A 7,881-nucleotide genomic window follows, 5' to 3' on the forward strand; every position below is an offset into this window, starting at 1 on the left:
TTTAATGTGTGGGAGGACTCGGTTTCATCAAACGAGTGGATACAATTTGTTAAATAACACTTTGAGCTGCGTTGTACTGCTCTAAAAGCAACATTTGAAGCTACAGTTATTTTGGTTGTAATTTGTTCCAATTGACAGTTGGCCTCATATACTCCATCACAGCACACAACCTGTGTTACTCACTTCCACTTTAAAATGTTCTTGCCTTTTCCTCTCACAGTGCCAGGTGTAAGACAGTGCCAGGAGTATAAATGGGAATGCATACGGTATGTTCCTGCAATAGGGTTCATTCTGACTTGCACATTTAAACACTTTGACCTCACTTCAGCTGTAATAGTCCTCCGATGTTTTTCTAATGTACTTAAGTTATTCAGATGTAGTCGTCCACTGGCCTGCCTGTATGGATTTAAAGGCCTCCTGACTCTGTCTGGCCCCTGAGAGCGGAGCTCCCATCACGCACTCTTGACGTTTGCATGTGATGAGCTGCCAGGGACTGCATGTGTCACCAGCCAGCCAGCACTGACGTTCCAGGAGGTAAAGCCATTACACCACTCTCTGTTGTCATCTCCAGATGAAGGCATAAGAAAGGGAGTGTGTGTGTGTGTGTGAGTTCATGTGTGTTTTCTAATGTATCTAAAGGGGGGTTAGGGCTGCAGTCCACTGGCCCCTTGCCTGAAGTGCATTTGAGGTATTCACATTCAGAGCAGGCCACAACTCCAGCCAAATACTGGGGCCATCGCCCAGAACCAACACTGCTCCATAATAACCCAGCTACAACCCGAACAGCCGCCCCTATCCTCCACACTTCTTTGACATATTCAAACAGCATATCAAATCCATCGGAGCCAAAGACTGATTGTAAAAGGACGTTTTTTTAGATGTCATTTTAGCGACTAGATAACAACCAAAATATGACATTGCCAGGCATCTCAATATCATCATAAAAAATATACTGTAGAACTTCAATTAACACAGTCTCAAATAGCTGCCTGTCCCTTTTAATAGCCAGGGAATGGCACACATTTCAAATAAACATCTGTTTCAAATAAACGCTGGGTCTAAATGAATTGTTTACAAGGTTATCATTAATGGTTTATGAGATTTAATGATTTGTTACATTAAATAATTCAGTATTGACTCAAAAAAGGTATGGCAATCATTAGATTTTATCGCCAGTAAAAAACTGTCAGCCATTGGCTGCTGAGAACTGCTAACTGACTGACAAGCACAAAAACAGTCAACAATTTCAGAAATATAGGCCCTTTAGTGGCGAAAGTAAGAACTGCTGAAAATGCATTGCCAAAGTGCAGAAACAATATTCTATCAAGGAAAAGTCATTTCTTTTAGAAATAGTTTTTTCCATCCACAGTTTTTATGCTAGTAAAGTAATTCTGTATTAAAAAAAACAACAACAAGACAGCTGTGATGGAAACAGGAAGTTTCGGTTAAATTGTATATATGTCGACAAATCATTTGTTAAAATTAATTATGTGAGAAATGGCAGCGGAAACGCCTTGATGCGCAAATATTTTTACAATAACCATCATATTGCTGTAAAACTTAAGAATCATGCGATGATATGGTGTGTGGTCCTGCCACTAAGACTCGGGAAACTATGCAGTTTATGGGCTACAGACTAAATCAATTCTGATGAATTTCAAAGGTTGATGAAAGTGCACAGTGACCTTGATTCTCCTTTTCAATGAATATCGAGGGTCTTATTCCGGTGACATGATGATCAATGTTTTACTGCCATTTGACCCCCCAAAATAATCTCGCTCTTATCCATTATAATGTCATCATGTAGACTTTCCTATCGGCGCAGCCTACCCATACTATATTTGTGAGCTGTTGGGTAGAGTGCACGTGCCAAGACCAGAGTAGGCACATTTGCTATTTAACACAACAGTCTTTGTAACAAAACTTTTGGTAGAGTTGAAAATGCGATGGAAACACATTGAACTTTTGATTTGTATTCGGCACATGAAAACTTAAGCGAAAAGTGCATTTGTGTACTATGTCATCGGCATTGATTTTTATCCGCACTGATTTTTGTTTGGTGGAAACACCACTGGTGGGAAAATGTGCATATTTTCTTTATGTGGATTTTTCAAAATTTACATGAAAATCTGTCTCCATTTGGATGGAAACCTAGCCATAGAGGCATACTAAGACAAGAGAAACGTGACACAGTGTGCAAATGATAACACATTATTGCAGGAAATGAAGAAATTTATTAAAATGCTGGAAGTGAATCCTGGAATTAAACAATTAACTATGCAAATGAGCAAAAGCTGTGTTCATTAAGGAAATAGAAGCCTGGCTCAAATTGAAACCTGTCTCTAATAAGCGCCTGTTGTGTTCAGTGATTTAAGCAAGTAAATGCCTGGGCTATTAATTTAAGTGTTATGGTATATTTGGTTGGTTGTATTATAGGTATCTAAAGTCACTTCAACCAGAAAACCACATTTCAACAAGAAAATGACATCATAATCCCTGATAACAAATATTTATCACATGAAACCAGAAGATCCATTCGTATCCATAGAAACATGTCTCTTCTCGCATTCTCACACATCACAATGGAGTACAAATAATAAAAAAACACAACCACAACACTGCTAAATGAAATAATTCACAACTAATCTAAAACAAAAGCATTGTTGTGAATTAAAACCCTGCAGTGTTTACATCAAGAGGGGTACAACTGAGCGTGCCCAGATTGTGTTAGCGAGGCGGCTAAGTGTGACATGTTTTCCTATGGAAAAGGCTAACAGCTGATAAAGACCCAGAGACATAACTGCATAGCATGCGATGTGGTAAATATGCCATTAAGTATTTTATGGAAAACTAAATTCAAACCACAGCAGAGAGAGTTTCAACTTCTACCTCTGAAATGGAGGTTGGGAAACGATAGAGGAGAAAGGAATAATCACCACAGTGTGAGGGAGTGCACAGCACACGGCCGAGCCCAGACAAACCCAACCGTCCACTTGATTGATTTCAGGATAAAAGCATGATTGCATATTCATACCTCAATTAAAGGGTTACTCAAGCGTTTTCTATGTAATTCAACCTGGCGTCTGGTAAAGCAGCATGCTTTTCGCACATCTTTATTTACCAGGCACAGACCAGCGCTTAAAGATTACTACCTATGATTAGAATGAAAAACACTGAAAAGTTGCATCTTTTATCTCTGTGCTGTTTACTATTGGAAAATACCACTAACTCTATCTCATTGAAAAAATATGTATGTGTGTGTGTATGTTTGTGTGTGTGTGTGTGTGTGTGTGTGTGTGTGTGTGTGTGTGTGTGTGTGTGTGTGTGTGTGTGTGTGTGTGTGTGTGTGTGTGCGTGCGTGCGTGCATGCGTGCATGCGTTTGTGTGCGTGGGTGTACGTGTGTGCATGTGCTTGTAGTGCCCTTACTTTAAGGCATAAACAATGACTATCCTGCTGTGAGTAAATCAGGTTTTCCGAAGTTAAAGAATGATGGCTCGTAATGGTTTTATTCCAGGAAAAAAATATCTATTACCTCTGGTTAGGAGAGACTACCCATCCAGAACCTTTTTTCCTGGACGATTTGCCATCCGTTGACAGGGAAAGTGTGCTAGAACATTTGGTAACCCATTTGGTAACCCTTTATGAAGATTTTCAAGAATACGCATGAGTAAATTATTAATAAATAGTGTTATTTTTTTATATTTAACCTTTATTTAACTAGGCAAGTCAGTTAAGAACAAATTCTTATTTACAATGACGGCCTACACTGGCCAAACCCGGATGACGCCGATTGTGCGCCGCCCTATGGGACTCCCAAACACAGCCGGTTGTGATACAGCCTGGATTTGAACCAGAGTGTCTGTATTGACGGCTCTTGCACTGCGATGCAGTGCCTAGACCGCTGCGCCACTCGGGAACACCCCGTTGCTCCTGCAGTTCATTATATCATAAGAAGATATAATCTGTAGGTATAATTTGTCGGTAGATATGATCTGTAGGTAGGTTACATACAATTAACAAATTAGTATTTTATGATTTATGGAATGTATAAGCATTTTACATAGAATGCAAATTTGTAGCATTCTTTTAACATATTCTTAATATTTTCTTAAGCATGTAACCAAAACATTCTAGAGCTTTAGACTACATTTGCACTATAATTGCCATCCACATAGGTGTACATAATCTGTTGCGCTTATAGATGTACTTATATGTTATAATATCATGAACTTTACAGGTATATATTGAAAGGAGACACAACTAAGTCACTGCAGTGATTTTCAAACCTCTCCTCAGGGACCCCAGACTTTTCATAATTTGTTGTAGCCCTGAACTAGCTCATCTGATTCACCTAGTCAAGGGCTTGATAATTAGCTGACAAGTTGAATCAGGTGTGCTAGCTCTAGAATAGTTATAATACATGGAATAGCTGGAGGTCCCTGAGTAGAGGTTTGAGAACCATTGAACTAAGGACACAGTGCAGTGGAATGAAGACTTGGGAAAACACCCTAGACCAACTAGTTAGAGACACCTTTTTAATCTCCAAGCCAGACCTCAATGCACCTGAGCCCATTTAGATGTTCTGATTGGCTGGACCAGGAGATTGGGGTCATAATTGGTCAATTGGGTGAGTGTGAGCCAGGAGACTGAGGTCAGGAGGACTGGTTAAAGGTGCGGTGGTCACAGAGGAAATAAGGTTTCTATTTGTGTCTAAGTGCTGGAACACTGTAACAGGAACTGGTGCATGACAGCATGGAGGAGCACTTCCTTTACACACACTCTACTTGTTTATTGGATTATTTTTTATCCTACGTGACCTATCCAACACACAATTATACCCTCTTCTCCACTGTAATTTCTTTCTTTCTCTTTCTTTCTTTCTTTCTTTCTTTCTTTCTTTCTTTCTTTCTTTCTTTCTTTCTTTCTCTTTCTTTCTTTCTTTCTTTCTTTCTTTCTTTCTTTCTTTCTTTCTTTCTTTCTTTCACAAACACTAACATATGTGCACGCACGCACCCACACAATCCCTTCTCCAAAACACACCCACACAAACATCATCACTTAGATGGTGTATGTGAGTCATAATGCTCCCCAATCACATGAATCCCTTTGTTCCTGATTTCACGCTTGGTTTGCACACAGCTTGAGCTGGTGTCATCACTTCTCTGCCTTTCACTCCTGCCAAATCTCTCTCTCTCTCTCTCTCTCTCTCTCTCTCTCACACCACACACACACACACACACACACACACACACACACACACACACACACACACACACACACACACACACACACAGATCCCTGGCAACTCTTCCTGGTTTGTGTCTTACTCTAACACATGTTGTGGTGTTTTTCTTGTTTCTTTGTTTGTTTGCTTTTCGGTCTATTCTTGGTCCATTCTTGGTTCATTAACATCTCAATATGAGCAAATTAATGAATCTAAACATGAATCGGTCACTTGATTCACTTCTAAGCACATATACAATGAATTTTGCAAGACTGGTTTTACTTACATGGTTACCATCATTCAAGTGACTTTGATAGATACTGTAGGTCTATGCAAACATAAATATATGTTGTGGGAAACCTGCCTCAGAAGTAAACAGAGAAAACATTTAAATAAACACAAACAAACGTGACATTCAATATCCTAGTGTAGGTTCTGCCCATCCAAGTACTGGCTTAGTGCCATTCACCTGTAAGAAGAAATGTGAGCTGTAGCTCAAGTTTGACATTTCTTGGAAGATCATCTTTCCACTGAGGTTTTCTCACTTAAAAGTGAATTCAAATGCCAATGAATTTGCTTTGTTCATTCATATCCATTATAAACTAGTTTTAATGAGGATGACTGTGCAATAGCAATGGAAATTGTACGTATGAGCCCTCTCATGTTCTTAGTGCTGATCAGATAAACAAATAAAACACTGCTGGAGCCAGGAGCAAGAGAAAGAAGAGAGAGGGAGAGAGAAGGAGGGAACAAGATGAAGGACAGGAGGAAGGAGAGAGCGAGAGAGAGTCCCAAGAGAGACGATCCCAATGCACAGTAGCTTTTAGACACTGCTTGCATCCCAATGAGGAGATTCCCTTGCAACAGAGAAGCAGGAGTGCCTGGGAACAGACACTATACAGCGCCAGAACGTTAGTAGAACATTACCAGAATGTTACTATATTGTTACTAGAATGTTACCAGAACCAAGCCTGACAGACAAAAGTAGGTCTTCACCATTATCAGAACTGGCCACAAACCTAAGGCGAACTTAACTAGTGTAGATTTCATACTATCATTGTGTATTTATAATACACCTGCCCTTCTGTGTTTCTCTCTCTCTCTTCAGTCTACTCTTTCACCCTCCGTCTCCCCTCTTCTCTCTCTCTCTGTTCCTCCATCTTCCTCCATATATTTCTCACTTTGTGTTTATCTCTCTCCTCTGTCTACTCTTTCATCCTCCGTCTCCCTTCCCTCTCTCTTATTCCATCTTCCTACATCTATTTCTCCCTCTCTTTCCCTCTGGTTCTCTGGCTCTGTGAATGGCTCTGGTAGCAGCAGTTTCCTTCATCTTTCTCATATTTCTCCCTCTCTTTCTCTCTGGTTCTCTGGCTCTGTGAATGGCTCTGGTAGCAGCAGTTTCCTTCATCTTTCTCCTATTTCTCTCTCTCTGTCTCTGATTGGGCTCATTGGCTGTCAGCAGTAAGAGTTTTAACGTATGCCGGGCCACCTCCACTCTCCTCTCTCTCCCTGAAGAGGATTAATAACTAATTATGTCAGGTCACTCATCCAGATGGGTCTATCAGATGGTCCACTGTCTGCTCCTCACCTCCGACAAGCACCTCCGACCCGAGGGTCACTGTCGCCCCTGGCAACATGAAGTCTCGGGCCAACGGCAGGGGCCCACTCTTGGCAGTGACATGGGGGTTGGGGAGATGAGTTGGGAGTGTTTGTCCATCCGCCCATGACTGGTTAAAACCCTATGAATACAGGAGGATTCCCCCTCTGGGCTGGGGTTGGGTGGTTGATCTCCATGGTCTTGATTTTGGTATTACTAGTTGCATCCTCCTCTCTGTGATCAAGCAGATGGCTGAGCGCGTGGAGACATGCATTCACACACATTCAACACACGCCTCAGCGGCCGGGTAGATCGACCGCTGCCACCCTGAATGGACCCGACACAAGCCGATCCTCCCCTTTCTATCTCATTATAACGCTATAGAAACATAAGAACATAATAGGGAGGGAATTAAGTGCCTGCATGGATGTCAAAGGGGGGAGGGGGCGGGTGGTTCAGGGAGGCAGGGAGAGAAAACTGGGACACGGGCTAACAAGCAACAAGCTTTGCGGCTCGCCCCCTCCGCTTTGTGTGGTGATTAGCACTCTCCACAGGGGCTGATGGGTAAAAGACGAGCCCTCTGGGATTCGGGGGCTTATAACACGGGCACTTAAACAGCCAGGCAGAGTGGCAGCAGCGATGAAACAGACACAGGCGTCTGAGCATCTGCCTGATAGGAAAACCTGTGGTGCGCCATGTGAAATGGGATATGGGTTTAGCATATAGATATGGCCAAAGCGAGTGATTGATGTCTGTTTAAAATGTGATGAACCATTAAAATGTAATTGAAATGTAGCCATATCAAAGAAATGGTGAGTCACGCTGTGACCATAGCACACAATGCAATCTCAAAGACAAAAATGGACCAGGGCTCATCTTTTACTCAATAGCCCTGTGCAGTGTCCACAAGTATGACAATTAGCCTTAATCTGTCAAAAATCTGGCATATTACAGAAATAATGATTGATTAATTAATGAATGTGTATTTATTTTCCCTGTCTAATAAACCTAATAAAGGGTTGTGTGACAAAAAAGCATTTAGTAGATTCTTGATACACG

The sequence above is a fragment of the Salmo trutta genome, chromosome 1 (genome assembly GCF_901001165.1).
Source record: "Salmo trutta chromosome 1, fSalTru1.1, whole genome shotgun sequence".
Classification (NCBI taxonomy): Eukaryota; Metazoa; Chordata; class Actinopteri; order Salmoniformes; family Salmonidae; genus Salmo; species Salmo trutta.